At 40.8% G+C, this 25,907-nt stretch overlaps 1 protein-coding gene across 4 annotated transcripts in view; it reads left to right on the top strand.

The window, feature by feature from the left end:
- Nucleotides 1-25,907, top strand: part of FRMPD4 (FERM and PDZ domain containing 4) — a 263,554-nt gene that overhangs the window by 76,287 nt on the left and 161,360 nt on the right. The window contains exon 1 of one of the 4 annotated variants that reach the window (XM_048492802.1): nucleotides 25,277-25,576. The exons of the other annotated variants lie outside the window; for them this stretch is intronic. The gene's annotated coding sequence lies outside the window, so the exon portion shown is untranslated. Of the gene's footprint in view, nucleotides 1-25,276; nucleotides 25,577-25,907 lie in introns of those variants that run through there. 4 annotated transcript variants of the gene reach the window in all.

Below are 25,907 nucleotides of genomic sequence, written 5' to 3'. Positions count from 1 at the left end.
CTTCTATCATTAAGTTCGAACAAGTATTAAATTCAACATCCTCCATCCTGATTTTACAACATCATCCATCCTGATTTTACAATTCTTAGAACTTCTGTCATCCCCCCCTTCAACAACCAACCCTCATCTTGCATACTTACACATGCATTTAAGGTCTACAGTAATTACTAAATTACCTTTGGGGAAGAATCAATGTTAAATAACTTAATAAATCCCCCAGACTAGTCAAAAAAATTTCCCAGCTTATAATTACTTGAGGAAGAAGGGAGATAGGTTGACACTACAACTAAGTACAGTTCTAGGAATTCAAGGTATACTGCAATTGCCAAAGGAGAGAGTTCAAAAACCTGGATATCTTTAAGAGGCAGCCCATTAGAAGCCAAAAAGGCAAGGCCAGTTGTAGGACATCTGCTTTGTCCCTTTTTCTGGTCTCAAACAATACAATAAATATCCTGTAAGGGAGCAACTTTCAAGGCTCCTTGTTTCCTGGAGCAAAGTATTAGAATGCTCATATAGGAAATGTTCAGCTTCTGGAATTTTTATTTGACACCCCCCCCCCCCCAATATTCTAGGATACCAACTGAAAAAAATTCACTTATCATTGCTGGGGAATCTCTGCAACTGTGCTAAGACCCATCGTAGCACAGTCATCCCCCTTGTGTATTATGATCTCAAGTTCAGAGGTAGGGGTATGCTCCTGCACCGGCATTCCTTGGTTTCCATAAGCTGAAAATGCTCCAGGAACTGGAGCAGGGTAGAAAAAGCTTCAGGAATATTTAAATTGTTTCTTTTGGGTTTCTGTTTTAATTTCTCCAAATTCTCATTTTATTCTGCTCAGCAGGAGTGAGAAAATAAAAAAGGAAAAAAAGGTTACATTCAATAGCATCTAATACCACTTTTCTTGAGCCTCATGGACTTCCAACTTGGGATCAAGGGTACCAGGACTGATTAAATGTGTTGTATCTGGGGACCTTGTGGTATGTCCATGAGTTCTCTGTTCAGTTGCACTGTTCAATTGACCTTCAATCAGAACAGAATGGTCAACAAGTTTTCTCCTAGACTTCTAACATTTTTATTATTATTTGAAGTTGCTAACTGAAACCCCCAGTAGAATCAGAGGTCTAACAATAGAATCCCAGTAGAACTTTGTTACCACTATGCCAAAAGATCTTTTTCCCCGTCTATCAGAAACAGTGATCGTATTATAGGTGAATGGAAAGACAGAAAAATTCTACCAAGATGAAAGGCACCTGACACAGGCTCATTCCACTTTAGATTGCCATAGAGTTCATTCAGAAGAAATTGGAGGTGTTGAGTTCCCCATTTGGGATTCCAATTCAGGTAGGGATAAACATTCAAAATAACTGAGTATGGATCCAACATTGGGGCTTTTCTTCCCAGAAGGTGATGTAATTGAACATCAACTTTTATTGAAATGAAATGTTCTAAACATTTTTGAGAAAATTCACACAAAAAGAGTTGTTTCTGACAGACCAGTGTTATATTCTCCAGTCTTTCATAGATTTTATTGAGAGACTGGGCTATAAGCAGAGTTTGCTGAGCAAGCAATGCAAGAGTGTTGGTTCAATCTGTATGTGCATTAGAGATAGATGTTGAGAGTTCCTGAAGTCTAGCTTTTTTCTAGCTTATCAAATTCCTCCATGATCAATGAAGATGTCTGATAGTTTCTGCTGAGGATACAAGAGGATTATCATCTTCAAGGCATGTATATTGTTTGAAGGGGGTGTCAAAGGAAGAGGACCTCCAAAAAACTACAATTCTGCTTTGTTTTGTGGATGGAACTAAGGTGTCCTTAAATGGTCTTTCCCTTTTGATCTCTGTGCTGAACACTAAAAAGGCAGACCCACAAAAAAGTACTGTGAATCCTAATAATTAATTGATGCAAATGCCCAAAAGAATAATTGAATTTAAGATCCTCAGCCAAAACAATATAAATAGTAAAAAAACCAGTCAATTAAACCACATAACAGAGGCCGTTTCCGCACGGAGGCGGAAGCGGCCAGGTTGGCGTAGTCGACGCCGACCCGACGCCGCTGGGACCGTCCACATGAAACTGAAAGAACCGGGAAGATGGTGCCAGAAAGAACCGGGAAGACGGTGCTGCTGGGCGCCGTTGCCCGGTGGACTTACCTGGCCTCCGGCCCTCCGGCGCATCGCCGGGGCCTGGGGACACTCCTCCCCTGCCCTGCGCACCTGCTTCAGCATCGCAGAGCAGGGGGCGTGTCCCCAGGCCGCGATCATGCCAGAAAGAAACTCAGAGTAGAGAGTGATGGGAGGAGTGGGGGGAAAGCGCCTGGAAGCCGCTGCCGTTGTACAGCAGCGGCTCCCAACCCCGGCATTTCCATGAAGGAGTCGCTAGCGGCATTTGGGAACGCCAACTTCAAAGCTCTGAAGAAGCGTCAACGAAGCTGGATTGAGGCGGTGCAGTGTGGCAACTTGGGAGCCTTCGCCCCTATCGCGAATGGCTCCCTAGGGGCCAGCGTTTTGCTGCACCATCCCAGGGCGCCATACAGCGATCCATCTTGAGGAAAGGGCCTAAGTGTTTTCCTCCTCAAATATATTGAAAGTCGAGCTAGACCTGCTCTAGTCTTGTAAAGACAAAAAAAAGACAAGGAGAAGTGGTCACTGACAATGTACTTCAATCAAACCTCCCTTCTTATGTACTTGATTGGACAAGAGGGAAAAAGGAAGTGCAAAAAAGAAGCCAATGTTACCACAACAACAGCCCACAGATGGCAAACACAATGAAACAAACCAAAGAAACATGAACTGGCAACAATAATGTGATGCTGGAATTCACCCCCAAACAGCATCACTTTCAATGGTGTTTAAACTAGGGAACCCAGATTCTCCTTTTAAATCCACCATAAAGGGAGAATCTAGGGTCCCCAGTTAAAACAACATTGAAAGTGATGATGTTTTGGGGTGGATTATCCCCCACCCTGAAACAGCATCACTTCCAATGTTTAAACTGGGGACCTCAGATTCTCCCTTTAAATCTATGCTGAAATTTGGGGGGTGCCTGCTGTCAGGGGTTGAATTATTAAGATAGCAGCACCAAAATTTCAGAGTATCTTCAGGAGATCCTCCTGATGATCCCGCCCAGGTTTGGTGAAGTTTGGTTCCAGGGGGTCCAAAGTTATGGACCCTCAAAGGTGTAGCCCCATCTTCTATTAGCTCCTATTGCAAGAAACAAGTAAGGGGGGGATGGGGCACCCACTTTGGGAGTCCATAACTTTGTATCCCCTGAACCAAACCTCACAAATCCTGGGTGATACCATCAGGAGAGTCTCCTGAAAAATCCCTGAAATTTCTGTGCTTCTAGCCTTAAAACTGCATCCCCTGCAGACCAAAAATGGAGAAAACACTAAAAATTAAACCCACGAACAGACCTGTATTTCTTAAGCCCCCCCATGAGAGGAGGCATAGAAGTTGTTGACTCCCCTATGACTCCCATTGCAGGTGCATGCATACTGTTTGAATTACAGAAATCAAATCCCTTCAAACTTGATAGTACTAAGCACAGGAATTTTTATAGGCTTCTCAAAAAAGTGCATCTATCCTAGCTATGAGATTATTTTCATATTTACTGCTGTAATATGTTTCTAGGCTATCAAAGGAAATGAATGTATATAGTAAACATGTGAAGCTGCTATCTAAAATTTTACACCATTGTATTCCCATGCAGCAGGAAAGGGAATCATGAAAATGTACACCAAAGCTATGTGACTTGTCATCATAACATTAAACATAAGGAAAGAACTACATGTATAAGACATAATATCATTAATTCACATTAGGAATGAAATGAGAAAATAATTGGGATGTGTGCTGAAAAACAGGGCACAAAACAATGAAGACAGACCCTAAGATCCAACTGTTATGTAGCAGCCAGCTTTCTAACGTGATCTACAAATATGTTGATTACACAATTCAGTCACAATTTGGTATTTTGTATTTTTAAATATTTTAAAGTAACAGCTTGTCCTGTCACAGACAACCCAAACTAGGACACAATGGTCTAAAATGCAAATTTTAAAAGTTTGGTTAACAAAAGTTCCAAGGAGAAAAAGGTTATGGTGACATTTAAGATATGACTTGGAAGAGGGAACATGGATTAAGAAGTTGGAAGCTAACTCCTGGCCACAATACAGTTAAAAGTGTGTCCAGGACCTACCCATGGTACTCTTTGCCATTCAGGAGGAAGGGGAAGCAGGAAGGAAATTATGGCTGGCCATTGCAGCATGCTGCCCTTGGGTAGAACAGGAATAGTGAACTGGAACTCCCTCAGCTTGCTATGTCAAGCTGGGGCTGGGTAGGCAGGGGTGAGGCCAGGGTGCCCGCAGGACTATTTAAGGAGGATCTCATGTGTCATTGGCCTCCCACATTTTCTCTTTCTGGAAATATTGGCTTGCCCATCCACCCTCCCTGCCATGCATCAGTTGTTTGCTTTTTCATTATGCTAACTAGTCTCTGTGTTGGTATTTTGTTTGTCTCTGTCACAGCTTGGCAAGTTGTACATTGGGATGGATCCTTTTGAGGTAAAGGTTGTGCCTGCCCTCCCAATGTTGGGGGAGCCCACAAGGAGTCTTTGCATGTGGAGCCACTTAACCGCATGCTCAGGCAGGGGCAGCTGGCTGGCTATACCAATTGAATGGCAAAGAGAAGAGGACCATTTAGAAGGCCTGCACCCGATGCTTGAGCACTCCCAGTGTAACTTGCCATTCCATAATTTTCCCCAAGCAGGCAAGCTGGGGGGAGGGTGTACCTCAGGCAGCAGGCAGATCACCCAATGTCAGGGTCTGAGGCTTGTCCTGGCAGACCAACTGGGAGGTGGTGTTCATCGGGGAGCAGGAGGGTCACCCAATGCCCAGGTCTAGGATCTGTCACCATGCTTCATCTCCTTTGCCTGGATTTAATAAAGCAAGCTGTGGCCAAATTCTTACCAAAAAGAGAGGTTAACTCTTTAAGGAGAGGATTTTGAAGTACACGGTGAAGAAAAATGTGCATTAATGGTCCACTTTGTATTGGTAAGCAGAAGCTATCAGAGGTAATACTATTGTTTTAAGGTTTGTTTATTCTTTGATATACCTTTTTTCCCATGGATATTTTTGCAAAGGGTGGTAATCATGCAGATGTGCAGTTGCATTCAACATATTTCAAACTGTTGATTATTTAACTGGTATGAAATGCTGTAGTTCTCAAATGTCATAAATCTCTAGGAGATGCAAGGAAGGCAGGGAAACGAAAGGAACATCCACTGGGCTGTTGATGACTTTTCCAAAGTGATAGCTATCTAACCTTTGTTTCTCACTGTAAGATGATTAGGTAAGCAAAATAAAAATTTACTGTGAGAGAATAGCCAGAAAGTGCATGAAGGTACATTTGAAAGTTAATGGACTTTCAGAAAGCTTATTTGTATTTATAGCCCGTTAGGGCAAAATGCCCGGGTGCTAGTTACAGTGGTTTAATTCTGATCATGTCAAACTATGCAGTGCCAAAATTAAAGAGTTTTAGCTGACTAAACACCTTTTTTTACTTGACTGAATCAATTAATGAGTTAAACAACATATTAACATTTGCACATTGCTAAAACCTCAGTCAAATTGTATGAAATTGCATGCACTCCAGCATGTATTGGATAAAAACAGAAACACATTTATAATGCATCCACAACACTAAGAACATAAAGAACATAAAAGAGCCCTGTATCAGCAGAGCAGTTGTCCATCTAGTCCAGTATCCTGTCTCATATCGTGGAATACTTGCTCATATATTTACTTATTTATTTAGGTCATTTGTATTCCCTATCTTTCTTCCAACATTGTCATAACCCAAGGTGATTGTGAGTAGTTCTTCTCCATGTGTATGCTATATCCATTTGTTAGCAACAGTCTGTTCTTTCCTGCTTTAGAACATAAAGTTGTGTTTACATGAGTTTAAAATAATTCCCTAATGAAATGTTATCAACAATTCAAAATATATCTGCAGGATGAGAAATAGCAGACTAATGCTGTTCCTTGATGCATGCTTCCTTATTCCTTGTGGCCATGCATTTGCATACATGTAGAATGAATTAGGAATAGATGAATTTGTATTCCACTCAAAGACTGAATCACTGAAGTGTTGGGGAAGACAGCTGAAGCCTGAAGAATTACGATTGTAGTAAATCATACTAACAAAAATTCAACAAGCATTCCCTCAAATGCTAAAATAGATAAGAAAAGTTTCAGAAAAAAATGGATTTGCCATTGTAAATAGGTACAGTTAGACTTTATTTACGAATTTGTGATATAAATACATTTGATTTTTTAAAGGGAAGGTTGGGCAACTACACAGGTCATGGATAAGTGCCAGGTGTTTGCATAAAATGAAAGCTAGAATTTTTTTTTTACTTCAGGTGCCATTATTTGAAGGAACAGAAACATGTAACCACCACTGCCCCCTTCCACACAAACAACCACACTTTTTTGGCCCGTGGTTACTTCAGCAGTCTCTGTCAATTCTCTCCTGCAAAAGCAACTTCCCTTGTCAATGTTATTTGGTCCTAAATGTGGGCATTGTATCTTGGCCTTAACATTACCTCGCTAATTCAAGATGAAATTGACAAAGCCAATACAGTCAACTGTGCATGTGCTAATACTACATCCTGCTATTCTGCAATGAGGTATGACAAAGGGATTTTAAAAAATCGTTTTGAAAACAGAGGAGGAGAGAGAGGAGAAATGGGTTAAGGGGAGGTTGGGCTACTACACAGGGGCGTGAATAAGGATCAGATGTTTGGTGGGGTGAAGAAATAAAGACTGTTTCAATATGATTGCATGCTCTTGGGAAGCTGGCTCAAAAATGGATAGGAAAATAGTATTGCAGTAAAAGTGCTCAGGAAAACAACAGAGTAAAAATGAAGGCCTGTATTCTTTTATCACCTTTTCTGATACTTGATCATTCTAAGATGCTATCAACCCTCTTTTTATACAATGCAACTTTAATTTTCAACCAGAGATAGCATACTATTAAAATTAATTTTCTTTTCCCTTTCCCCCTCTTGTTTTTAAACCAAATGTTAGCAACAGTCTGAAACAAAAAACTGAAAAGACACATTTCATTCTGAAAGCATACTGTCACTTCAGAAGCAGCAGCACACGCTGTACTAAATATCTGATACTTTAAGAATAAGTGAAGGGAAGTGGGGTTAGTTAAACTGGGTTAGCCTCAGCTGTTAGCCTCTCTTCTCGCTATGGTATATGACTGTTCTGGCCTTCCAGAATGGATTCTAAGCAGTTTTTTGGAGTAGGGTGACATTAGTAAATTCTTTTTTGTTCTACTCAATGATCATGCATAACTATCTGCATTCCTCAAAATATGAGGATGGGAAATTAGCAACAACTCTATTTAATGTTACAAGAGACAACAATATTGGAAAACCAATAGGAAGAAAGACAGCAGCCAGATATTAGAATGACAAAATATGTCTGGAGGATGGACCTTGGTAACCCCCACACTACTTTTCTAGGACAAAGATTCAATCAAATCATAACCTTGGCTCCCAAGGCCCTCTTACTAAAAGAATTACAAGTCTGATGCTCACCACAACAAAGGAATGAATTCAACTTCAGGAACATAAAGTGAAGCTGGGAACACATGGATGGAATAGAAACTGAAAAACAGAAGGCGTGTTGGAGGAGAGAAAACACTGAATTACTGTATGTCCAGAAAAGTTAGAAGTTATTTTGCTTTCCACTTAGAAGGTGATACAGATGACAGCAGGTGACATCCTTTGAGAGGAGATTCCAAAAAAACTGGAGTATAGCAACTTTGGCAAAGGAGCTTTTTTTATTCATGTAAGCAAATGACCAGGGTATGCAGGGAACCTGCGGCTCTCCAGATGTTCAGGAACTACAATTCCCATCAGCCTCTGTCAGCCATAACAGTATTGGCCATGCTAGTAGGGGCTGAGTGGGAATTGTGGTCCCTGAATTTATCTGGAAAACAGGTTACCCTGATAACTGAGTGCACTCATATACAAAAGAATTGAAAGTGCACTGAATATGCCAGTTGCCTGGCAGCTTTGAATTGATTTGTGTGGCCCTAGACCTTATAATCAGCACTAGTGCACAGAAACAATCTTGAAGCCAGTATAGATCTTGAGCACTGGCCAGATGTGCTTATTATGATGCTTCCCCCCCCCACTCTGTTTTAGAGTAATGTAATTTTTCAAACATTGCCTCATGTATGACCTGATCAAATGAAAACCAAAAGCTGCCCAAGATTCCTTTGTGTTCTTTGGTCTCTGGTTGGTCCTGTACAGCAAAGGAGAATGGCACAGGATAGAGCTGCATAAAGAGAACTACATTTTTATTAATCAAAGAATGATTACTAATTATCAAGAGCAATCTTTGGAAAAGTAGTCAATGGGAAGAGGTGAGCCGGGAAATGCAGTCTAGGAAGCAAAGTTGGACAGATGCTGGTGCTCAGTGGTGTAGTGGCTAAGAACAGTGGCTAAGAGCAGGTACATTCTGATCTGGAGGAACCGGGTTTGATTTCCAGCTCTGCCGCTTCAGTTGTGGAGGCTTATCTGGGGAATTCAGATTAGCCTGTACACTCCCACACACGCCAGCTGCGTGACCTTGGGCTAGTCACAGCTTTTCAGAGCTCTCTCAGCCCCACCTACCTCACAGGATGTTTGTTGTGAGGGGGGAGGGCAAGGAGATTGTAAGCCCCTTTGAGTCTCCTACAGGAGAGAAAGGGGGGATATAAATCCAAACTCTTCTTCTTCTTCTTCTCACTCCACTGGCATAATGGGCAAATATGCCAATGAAGAGGCTATTATGCTAGTGGTGGGGTGCTGTACAATTGCACAGTGCCCAAACCCAAAAGCTGCTGTGTGCACCAGCACTGCTTCACTGCAAGAGCCCTTGCCAGGGTGGGGTGGGGGGTGGCTTACCTGGGGGTGGGGTGAAGTCAGTTTCTACAGGGCTTTCAGCCCAAGAATGCCTCTTTGCCACCCGCCCACCTACCTCACAATGAGATTTTTTCAGACAGCCAGGGGTTCACTGCTTTTCCTCCTTCTTGCACCTCATGAAAATCATTAGTCAAGAATGCTGCCTTCTAGCAAGCAGAAGCTGATGCAGATATTCTAAGACTATAGCATATGATATGGTGTTGCATTGCGGATTATCAGACAAATTGCTTTCTGTTATCAAGGTAAGAAGGTTGTAGGCTTTATCAAGTTGAAGCCTTCAAGCTTAACAGTAGCTATTGTTGACTTGAGTAATTCACATAATTTCCTTATTTTTTATCTTGTGTAATATTTATTTAGCAGATATGTCTATTGAGACTATACTGGAAAGGAAATTACAGTAGATCTAATGCTTTGTATTTATTGGAAGCTTAATTTGATATTTATTCTTTGATAGACATTTAACAATTTTGAGCACTTCTTAGGGCTTTTTTCACTCAGGTGAAATCATTTGTAAGTGTTGGGTGGTGGTGATGGTCATATATGATTTCAAATCTCTGTATTAGAGATGGTAGTATTATCTCTATGAAAAGCCATGTAACATATTTGAGTATCTGAATAGTTTATTAGAAAGCAGTTAATTGATAATAAATAAATTCCATTTTGGATAGTTGGTTGTTCTGGTTTTTTACTAACATCCAGCCTGTTCAACCTATTTTGTAAGCGCGTGGTAGTAAAACAAATAATTTAATGGCTCTTTGAAAGAACTATAATTAAAGAAAATATGATACAGCTCAGACTCTCCATTTCCCACGTCCCAGATTATGCTTGCAAGAGTCTATGCAGAATTCAGATATACATCCAAGTGTTCTGAACCTGAAGTTAAATCAGCACTGGAGATCAAGGGTGGTGGTCAATTGCCTTATTTCCAATCCTGTTTTTTTCAGTTTTAAGATCTAGAGTCCCCAAGGTGATGCCTGTTGGCACTTCAACATCCTCCAATACCTTTCCTGAAGCCTATCAAGTGCTTTTAGAAAACAGGTGGGGCCAAGTTGGGCTTTCCCCAGCAAGGTGCCTGATTGGTCATTATAGATTTGATTGCTTTTTATAGATTTTTAAAAATATTGTTTTGGCAGCAGCTGCCACCACAGCCTAAGGATCGTCACTGTCTGACTGAAGGTAAGCTGTAGCTGCTGTTTGGAAGCCTGCTGTCCCTCTTGGGTCCACCATGTATCAAAATTATAGTGGTACCCACAAGTTCAAAATGTTTGTAAGATCTACACAGAGCAAATATAGACAAGCAATTTAAATCACAGAGTTTTCATCTAAAATTGTTCCTTATTTGAGGTCAGATATTCTTTTATTTTTTGTTTTGAAACTAATGTAACCATTAATTTCCTGTTGCGTGCTGATGTGCAGAGACTCGCTTAGTTCAATAACACCACAAACTGAAATCGATTGGAATGAACTCGGCTGCAGCCTGTTTGATTAACAAATGAAGGAAGCTGGGCAAGCATATAGGATATGTCCCTATACGCCAGGAAGGAAGCTGGGCAAGCATATAGGATATGTCCCTATACGCCAGGCAGCAAGCCTGCTGAACCTGGCACCATCCCCAATTCCAATGTTGGGGAATTGGGACAGCAATTTACTAGATGCCACCTGAGCGTCGGCCCATTAGGTGATACCCCTTCCTCCCAGGGGTATCTGACTCCCTAGCAGAGCCTCCACAGCTTGCATTACCAAGCCCACCCCATCCCTAGACCTCTTATTGAGGCCCCCAGCTGAGGGGAAGTCTGGCATGCAAGCTCCGCCTCCCCCAAAAGGATATGCCCCTATACCCAAAACTGCTATGGTTGTGACTAAATAATTTATTACAACAGAATAAAACTAACTAGCCCCAAACAAAAAGGATGTGGGAGGGTGGGTTCCATTTGCTCTCAAGCCTCGTAGGAAGGCCAGAGCCTTGCAGGTGCTGCCCTTTATAGGCAGGCCTATACAGAATAGAATGTATTGTACTAAGTTTACTGTAAGACATTAATTGTTTTGACAAGTGAAACACATCTTCCATGTGATTGTTTAAAAAGTGCTGCAGGAACAATGCAATTTGTGTATTGATTTGACTCATATAATATAGTTGCTGAACTGTGCTTTACTATGTTGGTAACTCCAGTTTTATTAAAGGGATTCTTTGTACTTCCTGAAGAAACTGAAGGAACATATCTGTATTAAACACTGTAAATCTGATTAGGTGACATGAAATAGAAGATTGGCACATTTTTCTATTTCCATTATGTAACTAACTTTATTAGTCATTGGACAATTTCTACGAGGAATCTAGCAAAACCATGAAATACCATACTGTTTTGGATGTTTGTTTTAAAGACTAATGGCAGTTGCAGACTTTAGGCATTCATAGAGACACATTCAAGGTCAATGTAGAAGAATATTTTTCTCAGGTTGGAAACCAAGATGTATATTTTGGATATGGGAAACTGAAGGGCACATCTGATATGCAGTATGAACCAGAGATTCTGCAGATAGTTAGAGCAACAACTCTCTTGAAACTACATACTTGCAGCTTTTCGGTGACCAAATGCAGTACTGCTCAGAAGTTTGTGATTATTCAGCAGTAGCTATTTGCCTACAATGTTTTATAGGATTTATTTGGCATTAGTGGTAACGAGATCAGGAAATATTTTAGCACAGCAAAGTCACTATGGATGGTGAAATGAAATTCAAAGTGAATCACACTTTTAGTGTTTTATTTGATTTCTGCCAGTTCTTTTCTGCTTAAGCCAATTGGCATTGTTGTCAAACTTGAACAGAACTCTGGCATATTAGCAGAAATGTTAGGATATTAACAGAAATGTGGAGTGGGATTATTTGTATTGGGGCCACCAGCGATTCATGGGTCTTGGACAAAGGTCAAGGTTATCTTGTTTTTCTTCCAAAGAGCTCTGGGAAACCTACAGCATGGGTGTCCTAGGGTTTTTGCTCTCCCAAGCAAATTATGACATTGTCTCTCTCATCCAAATATTCAGTATAGAATAGGACTGCCAATTGCCTGGAAGAAAAAAAAGCCCTGTTCCTTTAATAGAGACTTAATGGGATGTTATTTAACAGGTGATATTATATACATCCAAGCCACAAATAGCTGTCCATTGCCACATATTAAACTTCTGTTAAAGGAAGATGTGATGGTCGTCTGCACAGACTGAGTGGGCACACACCTAAGGCTCCTCAGGAGTTCTTGTCAGCCTTACTCTAACTGCCACCTCTTGGGTAAACTGATAGTTCTGTGATGGGATTTTTACTTTTCCCTCCAAAACTGATGGCTCTTACCAGGCTGGATTGGGTGGGGTTCTCTTAAATGACTCCTGAGGCATATTAACAGGCAAACAAAGATGAAACGTTTATTTATAGATTTACAAGAAAATAAATTACAGAAATAATTAATTTTTTCTTGTTCTGTGGCAGGAATACTTTACTAAATGTTTCAGTTTTTCAGATATTACAGTTTTCAAACAGTTCTCTGGCTCAGTTTTGACCATCTTACTAAACTTTCTTCATAAGGAAAATCTTTCCTTCACAGAACTTGACAGATACTTAAATAACCAACTCCTTTCACCAAAAGAGGGGCACACTGGGCTTCTCAGAGCAGGATCTGGGGTATTCCACCTGGAAACCCAGTCCTGACTCTGTTAATTAAATAATACACCTTCAGACATTTAACTGTCCTGTATCTAGGTGCTTTCTTTGCAGGAGACCTACAAACAAGCCCTCCATGTGAGTTAAGTATTGTCCTTGTGATGATGTTTCCCTAGGACCTTGGGTCAGGTTTCACATTTAGCCTGGCCTTCCTAGTCCTTCACTAAAAATCAGCTATCCAGTCTCTTGAGAACCAAAGCTCTCTGCTTCTCTCAGTTCTGAGAGCTTCTCTTTTTTTCCTTCTCTCCTTTTTTCCTTTCCTCCTCACGAACACCCACCCTCTGGCCTTTTATACAACTGCAGTACCAGCCAGCCAATCTGGTGGAGCTCCGAGTTAACTCATTAAATTCCTTTTGCTCTGTCAGAACTGCACTGTAAAATTAACCCTAATCAGCAGTCCGTCACAGAATACAACATTTTCCTCCTGTACAGAGAAAAAAATTAACAAGGCACCTCAGTCAGAACACACATAGACTAAGAGGTGAAAGAGAGTGCTTTTAAAAAGTTTGTAGGAGGGATAGTAATGAGCAGCAAAAACCTGGAAAAGAAAGAAGGGAGCAGTAGCAACAACATACAACAAGGAATGCGGGGTTAGAAGTGACGCTTGCAAGAAAGAGAATGGGGCTTGGTGCCAGGCACCTGCCTACAAGATGTTGGTAACCTAAGGTTCAGTGCATGTTACCCTGAGCCTTGAGGAGCAGAGATGGAGAGGGGAGGGCAAGAGGTGGAATGGCTGCTAACTTGGTAGGGAGGAGGAGAGTAGAAAGGCAACTTCTGTTCTTTCTAGTTGATGAACTGGTAAATAAGGAAGATCACTGTTGCCCTCCCCTTTTGGCTTCCTTTTTCTTTTCCTCCTTTTCCTTTTTTGGTTTCAGCGGGCATACCCTAGATACACATGCACACCATGGGTCTAATTGAACTCATGGTCCTGCATGGCTGTGAAAGAGTGATGTGTCTGCTTTGTAGTCTTCCTTCCTTCCTTCCTTCCTTCCTTCCTTCCTTCCTTCCTTCCTTCCTTCCTTCCTTCCTTCCTTCCTTCCTTCCTTCCTTCCTTCCTTCCTTCCTTCCAGCAGTGAAGGAACCACTAATCAATTGTGAGGTGGTGCCTACCCAGGACTAGCAACACAAAACAGCAGCTAGTGATTACTGGCCCCTTCCAGACTTCCTGTAAGTTACTTGATACCTGACAAGGAAGAAAAATAGTTCAAACAACCTACCAGCAAAAGAAAAAGAAGAAGAGGAAGATGAAGAAGGTACAAGTTGACAAGTGACCGGTTTATTATCATGTAGAGCCACTATGTATTTTGCTGTATATGCTCAGGGGAATTAGAGTTCCTTTTGCTGAACTCAATTGCGGTGGAAAGGCTCAACAAAAAAAAAGGAACTCTGGCCAATTTTGCATGCTAAAAATGCGCCGTTGTTGGCACAATGGGGAGTTTTGCACAGCTCCCGGCGCTGCAGCATGTCTGCCATACTGTCGCCCCAAAGCTGCCCTGCAGCAGTGGCTTTGCTCCAGGACTTTCCAGAACCGCAAAGGTTGAGGATCTTTTCATGCTCAAGGCATTTGTATGGTTTCTTCCCTGTGTGAATTCACTGAGGTGAACTAGGACTTGTGCTGTGACTGAAGGCTTTTCCACACTCCAGGCATTTATATGGTTTCTGCCCTGTATGAGTTCTTTGATAGAAAGTAAGGCTTCCACTCTTATTGAAGGCTTTTCCACACTCGAGGCATTTTTATGGTTTCTCCCCTGTGTGAATTTGCTGATGTGAAGACTTGGGCTTACTTTATTTACAGCCCCTCTGTTGCTCTGGTGTCTTCTGCTGCTGTGAAAACTCCTTGGCAGCAGAACGAGGCCATTTTTCCTGTCTCACTGCTATGGCCTGCCCCTCCAATGAATGGGCACCTCCCCACTTGCAGTGGAATAAAAAACATGGAGGGAAAAACCTTGAGAAATCTTGTAAAAACAGCTTATGGAAGTGCTACAAATGGGAGGGCGGTGATTCCCTCGCACATGCAGGGATTTTAGATGAGGAGGGCAAGGGCGCTAATTCCCAGCACCTGTTTTGTGCAGTCATTTAAAATTAAATCGGTGAAAGTGAGTGGGGGAAATGGGGATGGATTCAACCAATCAGAATGCGGAAGTGGAGGTTGTCTGCGTATGTGTAGAAGACATTACCGAAGACCTTGCGGTGCAAGTGGAGGAGAGCCGGGGAGCAGTGCAAAGTCAACAGGAGGGTAAAAAGTGCCACAGCAGCTGCGCTCCCGGATTTACCATGGAACATTTTTACTGTGCAAAATCAGCCTCTGATCCCCTTAGTGAATCTTGTACTGCAAAATGGGTAGGGGCTGTACATAACAATAAAGCTGTCATCTGTCACTTCATATATTTTTCCCATTACTGGATTATTTGATATCTTCCCTCCTTGCCATGGCTCTGCGGGATGGTTGGGGGCTCCTGAAAGATCCCCCATGGCACAAGACCTTGAGCAGCTCCCCTGTGTTTAACCCCCCATTCCTACCAAATTTTCGTACTGTCAAATTAGCAATAGTATCTAACAAATTCTAAATGCTTAAACTTGAGAGGTTTGGATAAGTCATGTAAAAATTTTGTACAAAAATGGTAAATGTAATGCAAATTCCAGTAGTTTAGTACTGTTACAATGTATATTCTTACAATAAATATAGTGGTTTGTTTTTAACAATTCACAATCTCATAAATTTTATATCTGGGAAAGCTAAGTAAATCTTTGCAGTATATTGTGGTTCCTACTATTTTCTTTTGGACACAGGAACTTGCTTGGCTCTGAAGCAGCTGTTTTGTTGGCCAAGTTGAAGCTTCCTTTCTTGGCTCAATTAGAAGAAAGCCCTAAGAAAAGAAATCATGTTAAGTCCTGATGATATGGTATAGCTCAGGGGTAGGGAACCTGCGGCTCTCCAGATGTCAGGAACTACAATTCCCATCAATTGGCCATGCTGACAGAGGCTGATGGGAATTGTAGTTCCTGAACATCTGGAGAGCCACAGGTTCCCTACCCCTGGTATAGCTGATACAAAATAAATGTAAAATGTCTGTTTTGACTATTTTTTCCTGCCCTCCCAAATTACTAAGCAGGGGCTCATTTAAACTAAGAAGAATTATGTTATTGATCATACAAGGTACAATTTGAACAAAAAAATTAAGAGGTACCTGAATATTTATGGTTTGTAAGAAAAAAAGGCCTATTGTGCTGGAAAAAGTGTGCTGGCATAGCTATTATCTGCTTTCAGTAAATGAGTTGCATTGATGCCAGCCTTATAATCACTCAAGGCTATTGCATCAAACATAATTTTACCTTGATGTTCAGCTCTTCCAGGTCATCTAGGTTTAGCATATTACTGTAGCTCTTAATTGGGCATCTAAATATTTACACAAAGAAATTGCCTTTCTTCCCTTCTCCTCCATCACAGCTGAGTTTAAGGAACACTGTCCATCATGTGCAGTTTTTCTTGTCATTCCCATAGGAATTCAGGGTGGCATACATAGTTTTCCCTTCCTTCCTGTTATCCTTATGATAACCTTGTGAGGTAGATTAGGCTGAAGGGCTGTAACTGGCCCAAGATTGCTCAGTGAGGTTCATGGCAGATTGGAGAACCTGTATGATGTCATTCAGGCATACATTCCTTCACCTGTGATCAAAACGGTAAATTTTCAGAACCATTTTTATTGTGTGTTGATCTATACTGGCTAAGTTGCAATAGCCTGAAAATGCCTTGAAAGTTTCTTTGCCCATTCCTAAGAGAACATTCATATCCCAGTATGTTAAGCAATTATCTAAATTATAATGCATATAAGGTAACCACTAATGGAACTCCAAAATGCACAACACCCTTCCTGTTCACCTCTATGTGGACACACAAATCCAATTATTTTAAAGATAGCCTAGGCTAGGTGTAATTTTAAATAAATATTTATAAGCAATCTCAGAAAGAAGTTGCATTTGCAAATTTTAAAAATGTTGTTTTAAATAAACAGAGGAAACTGAAGCCCAAGAAATCAAGAAGAATTTAAAAACAGAAGAATAATGCAAAGTAAGATGTAGAAGTCAGGTTGAATATCTTAATTCATGAGATGCCTTTCCTACTTTGCACCTGTCTTTCAGGCTCAGTTCTCTACTATGCACAGTGATGATGATGATGATGATGATGATGATGATGATGATGATGATGATGATGATGATGATGATGAAATTGTTAAGACACAACATAGTTGCTCCCTACCAGAGATTGTCCCATTTAACAGTGGCAGAAAGGTGTTGCTAGTGTACATATTAAAAGATGTGCAGGTAAATACATTCTTGATGGTATGGCTGATGCTGGATTTTGAATCCTTATTTATTACATGCTGTGAACATCCAAAAACAATTTTATAAAGGGAGAAATGGAAACATTTTTTTCTAAAAAGTTAGATGCATTGACAAACACTTTTTCTTGAAGAGATGCAGAAGCATCACTCAATTTGAAAGTAACAATGGAACATCATGAACTGGTTTTATCCACGAAACATTTAATTTTGAAAGAAATATGACATGTACTTAAAAGAAGTTAGAACCAAGCCATCTGTTGTGAGCAGATGTGAGATTTCATGTTAAAATTTCAATCTGCAAGTGCCTGCTTCATTGAATGTCAAAAAAAAATCACCTGGAATGTCACTGATAATAGCTTTAAAATAAAATTTAGAACACATCAGTTAGATATTTGCCTTGTACCAATGCTTTGCCCTGTAGTCAAGACCTATTTAGTTTTTTGTTTTGTTTTGTAAATCTATAACAATTGTGCTGTAAGCAATGATCAATTATTGGATAGAAGGAGCTGGCCTCTTGACTTTTTCCATGATGTTGAATTTGTGGTTACCCAAATGTGTGCTGATGAATGGTCATTGATTTGTTTAACTCTATTAGTATTTCAAAATGTCTGTAACAATTCAACTAGAGAATGGAGACAGAGGGAGAGAAAGAGTGAGTGTTAAATGACATGTATTATTTACATGATGCCAGCTTCTTGGCAGTGGTGGAAAAGGAAATAATTCTTAAGGATTGAATAGGAAATATAGTGCAACCAATTGAGGAATGTACTAATGGCTCTAGGGCTAGGAAAAGAACCAAAGCCAAAGTAGAAATCAAATCCCATGGAGCTGTACAAAGAACAGCAGCATTTGGGCTGATGACTTGTTATGCAGGCCATGTCCTTGTGGTGACCTGGAACTTAAATAGATAGTCCCAGTGAATTGGACTTATGAATTAGATTGGTCCAAATGTGCTTCTGTTATTTCAGACTGTGGTAAAATGTGCCCATTCCCTATAAAGCAGTGTATCTTGAACATTTATGTTTAACTGAACCTAAGGCAGAGAAACATGCTGGTCATATAATGTGGTGAAAATTCACTCCAGTATTTCTGAGTCAGATCCTAAGATTCCATTCTGTTAAAAACAAGACCACATAGATATGAGGACAAAAAGTACAAAATGTTCAGGAGCTGGGTTGCTCTTGGGGCCAGGAAATCAGACAAGGGTACTACTAGTGTTTGGCTCTCCCCTTCATCAGATCAACTGTTGAGCTCCAGTGGTGTAGGAGGTTAAGAACTCGTGTATCTAATCTGGAGGAACCGGGTTTGATTCCCTGCTCTGCCGGCTGAGCTGTGGAGGCTTATCTGGGGAATTCAGATTAGCCTGTACACTCCCACACATGCCAGCTGGGTGACCTTGGGCTAGTCACAGCTTCTCAGAGCTCTCTCAGCCCCACCTACCTCACAGGTGTTTGTTGTGAGGGGAAAGGGCAAGGAGATTGTAAGCCCCTTTGAGTCTCCTACAGGAGAGAAAGGGGGGATATAAATCCAAACTCTTCTTCTTCTTCCCATACCTGTGATCTCCAAAAAACCAGGGCTGGAAAAAGGCTTTGAGTTTAGGGGCTATCACAGGTCTCATCTCTTCACTGAAGCAATAAAGGCAAAATCTTTTATTACCAGGAGTTGTAGAGAGACTAGCAGGGTGTGTGTCTCATCTTTTCCATGTCAAAAGGAAAGGAGGAGGAGAAAAGAAGATAATTTAATTCATTTTGGGGATCAGAAATTCTGTGGGGGTGAGGGAAGAGGAATGGAGCTGAAAGTATGGGGCAGTTTTTATATAGTCTCTCCCAGGAATCTGTCATTTCATTAGCTGTATTTATTGAGACTTCAGTTATACAGAGGTGACTGAATGATGTCTACATGCATAATGGCACTTTTCTGTGTTGCATATAATTTCAGTCTCAACCTACACAGAAATGAAAATGAGGGAATCTGAACTTGCTATGGAAGGCATGCATACCAATCACAAAAATGTTTAGGAACATTTAAACATTTTTGCAGTCTGAAACAGAATGAGGTGAAAATACTGAAGTGTATTTATGTGGTAGAACTATCAGAACTATATTCTGATAGTACAGGATGCAACCAAGAGAAGTATGGGAAGAGTTTAAAAATACATACAGTGATGTGCTATGCAGTGTCTTCTTCTGCTTCCATAAATTGCATATTTATGGGAAGATAAAAAAAAGGGGTTGATCAGCAGTGAAAAGTGGATTCTGCATGGTAGAAATATAATGGGTTGACGAAGGAAAATATCCTGGTTTGGGGAAGAACTTTGCACGAGTCCCTCCCCCAAAGTGGGATTGGCCCATTATATTTCCCTCACTCAGGTTTTTCAAAAATCGCCAAAATAACAATCTTTTTGCAAAATCCCGGGTTGAACCCACTCCCAAGAGAACAGCATGGGCACTCAACCACTTTATCTTTCCTGCCCGCCGCCCATTCTCCTACCTTATGACATGTCAGTTTCATTTCTGCTGAGGTGCTGGCTGATGTGATAGTCTGTCATTTCCGAAACATCCCCCAACCACGTTTTCTCCCCATGGCAGTGACTGTGAGCACAATCTCACCCAAATGTGTACAGGAACCATGCTGTATGTTTGCATATGTTGTGGTTTCAATGCCCTAAGTTTTTTTTTCAAGCTGCAGAAATGGGACGGGGATGTCCTGCTTGGGCTCCTGGCGTTACTGTAGATTCTCCACCAATCGGAAGCATTCCCTTAGCAGAGAGCAGGAACAGGCAGAAGGGGAATTGGGGTGATGGAACAGCCAATCAGAATGCAGGAAAAATGGGATGTTTGCACCTGTGCATTTAAATTGTAAAAAAAATAGCTGGTCTGTGTGATGTTGCAGAAAGAAAATGGATCCCGCCCCCATCCCCCAGTTCCTCAACCCAGTTCCTTCATGGAAAATAGGCATCCATGTGAAGGACAAAAACAGAATAAAATAGACCCAGATTAAAAATAATTGATGCAACCTGTTATTATATTGTGCGGAATCCACCAAAGACATTTGGCACATGCTTGCTCACATTGCATCACACCAGATAATTACTAGGTGGCAGCTAACTGAAATGGATTGTCTGTAAAAAAAATTTTTTTACATGACCTACCTTTTACTCATTTCCACTCACCCCTCTTATCTCAGCAGTCCACTTAAGAGACATATAGATGCGCCAACTCCTCTCCTTTCTCACCACAGTGAATTCTGAAGCTTTTGCATAAAATGTCTGCAGCACAAGTTTCGTAATACATCACTCAATTGCTGTAGCAATGTCAGAGTCTAGAATAGGTTATGAACTGTGGAAGAATTATGTGGCATACAGACCATTGGGAATGTCTTTCATACCCAGTCTTAGTAGTAAAAGGGCAGGCTAGCCTACCATCATACAAAATGTTTGGAGGCAGTTTTCACAGGGTTTGTTGAATGGATGCACTGTTTTAGTTATGGATGTGTTTTTTATTCCTTTGAATCTTCTCTACTGATAATGTTTTCTAGCAGTTTGACTGGAAGTGTTTTAAGTCCCTTTTCCTGGGTATACCCAGTGACCAAAGTAATGAACTGAAACAGTGAGCAGACTTTTATAAATGTATAGCTGTTTTGTCAGTTCTAGGCCACTGGAGGGGAACAGCAGGATATAAGAGAAAAGGGTTGTGTAAATCTGACTTGCATACAACCCTCTCCATGCTTAACCAAATATGGAATTTACTTATCTGGTAAGGAGAAAGAGAACAGGGGAATTTAAAGAGAGTCAAAGTGGGAGCATTCAATGGAGAAGTGAATAAATGGAGACAATTCAGAACATAGTATTCTTTCTGAGAAGAACAAGTCAAATGACAAAGGAGATTATTATTGATGCTATTGTTGAGACATTTAGCTTGTGTAAAAGATGCTTGTTCAATATGGCATAAATTTTTGAAAGCTATGAATGAGATAAGGACCTGAAAGGCACTACAATTTGTATAGAAATAACAGATAATAGTAACAATTACATAGAAGAAAGCCGATATTAAAGTCATTTATACGATAAAGTCAATTATGCTCACCCTAGGATATCTTTGATACTTTCCTGACTTTCAACCTTACAATAAAATCAAAAGAAAATTGTTGGAACTTTGAAAAGAAGATAAATCACACTGTTCAAGACTGATTATTCCATTTTCTTTTGTAAAACTAAGGTTTTCTTTACAGTATATTTTTTGTATACCTAAAAAAGTTTGCGATAAGAAAGGACATTTTTTGTGAATTCTTCAGCCATCTTTTTCAACTAAGATTTCGTTATGAGCTGCAAGAAAATTTGATAAATGGCAGATTTATAGTTTTCCAGTATGTCCCATTTAATTGGACATTGTTTTAAACAGTGCTTACAGAATAGAGTTAGACTGTAAGCGTCATTACCCACATATAAATTTATGTCGTAAGTTCAGCTCGCCTCCTTAGGTTGCAGTACCTGTTGTGACTGAGGAGTTGGGAGGAGTAGAAGGAACAGGTGAATTCTGGAACATTGGATCCAGCATTGGCCTTCGGCTGGTGACTCAGATACTGTTTTGTGTGGCCTTGACCCCTTTAGTTTGGAGGTGGGGACAAAAACCTGAGTTTTGGTGGCTTCACTTTGGTTCACACAGGGTGTTTTAAAGGAGGCAGGCTGGCTGGGCATTCAGAGCACTCTGCCAGAAAAACTTATTCTGCCCCCTCTTTTCATATTTTCATTCTGTTATTGCTAGTCATCTTTGCAGTGTTCATAAGCAAATGCTGGTCTAACAGGGCCAGGAAGAAATTTTACCGTTGGTTCTGAATAGTAACAGACTGTAGGGTTTTTGCCTTTCCCATAGCAGAAAAGTATGTTCTATGCAGGTATACTTAATACAGTTCATTGAGAGTAACAGTCAGAACTGGCTGATTTCATTCAGACATTAACTAGGGGACGCAGTGTTGGATACAAATGGCCCTAAAAGGGTCCAGGAATGAGGTACATGACAGCCACCTTCAGAACTGGCTTGTTGACCAGGAGGCTGATACATGGCAGGAACAGTTGATTCTTTCACATCTGGTTCTTTTCTTTGGTTGTTCCTCACACCTGGATTGAGGTGGTTAATGTCAGCTTTGGCTGTCAGGTAGACCTATCGTCCCCAGCCTATGCTGCACAAAGACCCTATAAAACATGTAATTAGTAAAACTGTAACCTGATAGTTCCCAGTCAGGTGTGCCTATGTTATCAGTCCCAGTCAGGTGTGCCCTGATAATTCCCAGTCAGGTGTGCCCAGTCCAAAACTTCACAGTGGTGCAGCAATTCTCATGAATAGCGACCACAAGTTCCCTGTAGCTCCCTGTATTATCTGGGACAGTATAATTTCAAAGTAGCAATACAACAAACATCAAGTTAAAAACACTCTGCTATCCACAAAGTATCCCTGATGCTTCTGGAAATATAGCTGCTGATTTTCTGTTGCAGTTATGGAAGAAATGTGCATAACACCAGGCAGAATGAGAGAATAAAAAATGGAGTTGTGCCTTTCTAAGCCCACTAACATCAGTGGATTTAGAAGGGTGCAACACAATTTAAGACTGTACCAAAACCATCTTTGTCACAAACCTTTGTCTCAAAAACCTAGGTGTTTTTGTCCTCACATATGTTTTGTATGTCCCCCCGCCCTTGGGAGGAAACCAGTTGACTAGTTCCAGGCTAAACTCCTTCCTGTTTTCTATGATATTCTGGTGCATTTTATTGATCTTCCTTCATGAAAATGAACAGTTCCCATGGTTTCAGGGATTCTTCAACAAGCACCAAAGCATATCTGTCTCTGAATTCATAGTAATCTTAACATCAGCTAGTCTTTGTTTGGTGGCAAAGACACTATGCACAACATAGTTGTGTGGAATTGTACTCTGTATCACATGTGGTAAGGTTAGCACTACAATGTGTCCTTAAGTAACACTTTCACCTTGTGGTTAGTGTTACCACTCTGTAAATCTTTACACATTTGTGGTTTGTTTAGTGCTACATGGAATATATCTTATTTTATTGTTTAGAAGCTTCAGAACAAATTGTATAATTATACCTAAAGATATATGTAAAGCAGTATTTCCAGAAAGAGGAAGAAATCATTCAGCAGCTTGGATCTGGCATAGATTTTTGTGAGCTATTTTGCCAATTTGCTCCCCTTTTGTAGCAAGCCAGATCTCCTGATGAAATTTTTTGGGGGATGCTCATGGAAAGGATGCTCATGGAAAGGATCCCAGCCAACATATTTTTATTTGTTAATTGCAGTTTCAATAATATTTTGGAATTAGAGGGGAACAAGGAGGACCTGTAAGGGCATTTCCCTACTATTTCCTTTTTCTCTTTCCTGAAAGCCCCCAGAGCCTCTGCCTCTTTCCTGCCCCTTTTTCCTTCTGATTCTTTTTTGTCATTCTGTATTCAGTTTCTCCCTGTGACAGCTTCCCCATGAAACATGCTTTGGCTACTGGGATGGGATGGGCCCAGTGCCCAGTGGGGAACCTTCAAGGACTTATAGGGGGCACCTCACTTCCCCCTGTATCCTCTCCCTGCTAGAAATTAGAGGATCCAACCATCTTCTAAGTAACCTTCCTCCAACGTAAGTGGCTCTTATGTGACTTCCTCCAAAGGAAGAGCCACATAATTGAAGGGGGGCTTCAAACTTGACACAAAATAAAAGCTGGAGTATACATGTTTTAATTAATAAATGAATAAACTTTGCTTGATGGAGAGGTAAAATCCAGCCAACTATTTCCTTTTTTTGTCCTCCTGCAGCCCACTTCGCACCTTTAACTGGTTTCTTTTCCTGTTCCCACCTCCCACCCACCTACCTTTTATCTGTTCTAATTATTATTACTTCATTTATACCCTGCCTTCCTCCACTCTGGGGGACCAAAGGCAGGTTATACCACTTTCCTCTCCCCCATTTTTCTCTTACAACTATCCTGTGGAGTAGGTTAGGCTGAGAGGGTGTGACTGGCCCAAGGTCACCCAGTGAACTTCTATGGAAGAGTGGGGATTTGAACCTTGATCTTTTAAATCCGCATCTGAAATTCTAACCACCCCACATAATGGCTTTCATACAGTGACTGTTATTGAACAGTACTGAGCAGCTGGACCTGCCAGTGCTTGTTCCTGGGCCTGGCCTTATGAGTTTTCACTCAGATTTTGAGATTTAATTATCTACCAATGGTGCTGTGTTGAGCATTTGATATATTAGTGATAATATAAGGATGCCTAGGGAGGAACATATATTAAAAAGTGTACAGAATAGAAATATTTATAAGATTTTCCTTCATATCAGGCATTATCCTCTGGTTATCATTTGTATGGAACTCTGTGCTATAGCAGAATCTGGAATTATGTATTTCATCGGGCGGTATGTGTCTCAGTGCCACAATCATTGGTGCTCTATGGGAATTGCATACTTGGTCAAATTAGTAATTTCTGTGTCCAAAACTGTTCACTGAATATTATCAGCCCAGCTAATGTGCAAAGTCTCTGTGAAATGTGTACACGTGCACATGTGTGTAAAGGCTATGGGCAAATGCTTACTAAGAAACATATATGGATATGATTAGACAAAAAGAAATTGGCCAGAAATCTGTGGATCTGAAAAACATAGTGATTCTCATAGTTAGCCTCAGGATGGGAGCTCTGTCCAAGTATTTCCATAGTAGCTATGTAATGGACTGAACTTTGCCCTTCACTTTCCAAACAGTGATCAGTTGCAGACATTATCCAGAAACAGCGCCAAAACTTTGGGGCTGTACTATTTTTTGCTTTGGCCACCTTTGAGCACATGTCTTTGTGAACATCCCATATGCACTTAGTGTTTATATTAGAATGCTTATATTCAGGGTATTAAAATTGTATTTTTAAAAATACTGGAATACCATGCAGCGATGCATCTCATGTGAACCCTACCGGAAGACAGGGTGTATATTTACAATGAATAGGAAAGGTAATGTTTTCCTTCCCTTTATAAGAGAATAGCCATGAAAAATATAGACTACTTGTTGGGCATCATAGTATGCACTAGTGAAGTGAAAGAGAGCCTTGTAACGAAATCTCATTGAAGATGCAGAGCGCCTGTTCCAGCATTAAGCATTCTCCTCATGTTTCACATAAATGCATCCTGGCCTCGTGAGAGGATGAACAGCGTACTTGCTCTGGCTTATTCAAATTGAATGTTGGTAAGAGAAGCATCTTCAGCAAACTGGGAACAAGCTGACTTTAAAAAGAAAACAGGGAAAAGAGCAAAAGAGAGAACGGAGGCTGCTGGCTACACGCTCTGCCGTTTATTGGATGTTTATTTGCTGGTCTTTGTGCATGCTGAAGGCATTCTTCAAAGGACCGTTGGCAAGATTACAGATTGCTGCACAGGCACAGGACTGGATACAAGGAAACCAAGTTGGCAGAGATCATAAACGTCACCTGTTGTAGCATTTTCCAGAATGGATGAGATTGGATTTGGAAGAAAAAAGGATACAACTGTCTCTCCAGGTTTTTCCCTATTTTGTTTCTTAGAATTGCAACAACACAGCAGCTTTTCCTCTCTGTGGTTGCCTCTCCTCCCCCCCCCTCATTTTTTAGTGCTGAAAATACAGTGTGTATATTACCAAGGAGATTGTGGTTGCCTAGTTTTGTCTGCTTCAGCTGCATGGTTCTGCTCTTGTGAATGGTTCTGCTCTTGGTTCTGCATGGTTCTGCTCTTGTGGTTCTGCTCTCTTCACAACTGGTAGAGTTTGCTGCTCACAGCCTGTGGTCCTGACTTGATTGGTTCCTTCATGTTGACATGAATGCTTTGATGAAGCAGATGTTTCTTCTCAATGGG

The sequence above is a fragment of the Sphaerodactylus townsendi genome, linkage group LG04 (genome assembly GCF_021028975.2).
Source record: "Sphaerodactylus townsendi isolate TG3544 linkage group LG04, MPM_Stown_v2.3, whole genome shotgun sequence".
Lineage (NCBI taxonomy): Eukaryota > Metazoa > Chordata > Lepidosauria > Squamata > Sphaerodactylidae > Sphaerodactylus > Sphaerodactylus townsendi.
The sequence above is the reverse complement of the archived record's forward strand: the minus strand, read 5'-3'. Positions and strand labels throughout refer to the sequence as shown.